This window comes from Penaeus monodon, chromosome 19, assembly GCF_015228065.2.
Source record: "Penaeus monodon isolate SGIC_2016 chromosome 19, NSTDA_Pmon_1, whole genome shotgun sequence".
NCBI classification, from domain to species: domain Eukaryota; kingdom Metazoa; phylum Arthropoda; class Malacostraca; order Decapoda; family Penaeidae; genus Penaeus; species Penaeus monodon.
The window spans coordinates 39,282,593-39,283,870 of record NC_051404.1 but is presented as its reverse complement, the minus strand read 5'-3'; positions in this window follow the sequence as shown (position 1 = coordinate 39,283,870).

Sequence of the window (1,278 nt, the reverse complement as noted above, 5' to 3'; positions counted from 1 at the left end):
AATGGCATTAATATAGTTAACTTTACTTCATATCTGGTGGTAAATTGTGTGGCCGATTTTTTGCATTTTAATCGTATACTTGTCTCCATGACAACATGGTTTTAATTTGTCCATTTTCCATGTGAGTTTTCCTTGTTTTCTTCTGTTTTTTGTGTGTGTCTGTTTCTTTAATAAGTGTTTATGCTACACGCTTAATTATACTATCCTATTCCCCTGCTATTATTAGTAATAATTTCTGAATATAAGCAATTCTTTTTATTAAGAGATATAAAATATGTTAAACAGGGTTATGAATGTGTATAGTTAACATGTAACAATTTTCTTTATCACTAACATTTTGTCCTTTTTCAATTAAACAAAATACCGGCAGTTAAACATACCTTCTATTACAAATATCACTTTCATAGTCAACAATGTTTGTAGATATAGGCAATGTCATTATGGTATGCCTATTCTAAAGGAACATTAATTTCATTACTTGAATTTTCTTAAACAGATATAATCGATTCTTTAAAAGTATATTGCCAGAAGATGAAAATCCCAAGTTGATGATAATGGATCAGAGATGCCTGATCTTAAACCATTATATATGCCTCCTCATCTGTACATATGATTTCACTCCTGAAACATCAAACTAAACCTGATGAAAATATCTATCATCCAGACATTTTCTATCCTTTCCCTGATTTCGCCATTTTTCTAAAAAAAATTCTCTCAGTCACTTATCAAAATTAGCCAGATAACCTTGGGCCTTTCTTTTACAACGTCTTGAGCATAAGGCACCTTGGGAAAGGTCATCTTAGCTGTAAGGTCAAAGAACGTCGACGATTTGTCGGTCGGATGAAAAGATCAAAGTTGTTGCTGTTATAAACGTGTCTGTATGGATTATCAGATTAAAAGTGGGATAATTTTGTGCTACCTATGGCAACACTTTTCGCTGACTTCGCTACTCGATGAGTTTGTTAACGTTTTCAGTTTGTTGTTGTTTGTTATATTGTTGTTTTATTATAAGGAAGAATAACTTATCATATAGCCATAGATAAATACATATCGCCTATATTTTCCCACCCTCTTAGCCTGAAGACATCTGGGTATTTCAGTCAATAAGTATCCTAGCTATGTTGACTTCCAATTTGCTTAAGAAGCGCATTAGCCTAAGATGTGACACTTATATAGCTGCTAAGGCATGCTTGTGGAACATATTAACATTCCGTAGAAGTAGCAGGAAATAGCTGGGAGGATTTAAATATCTCGGAAACACAGAGGAGAGGAGGATAA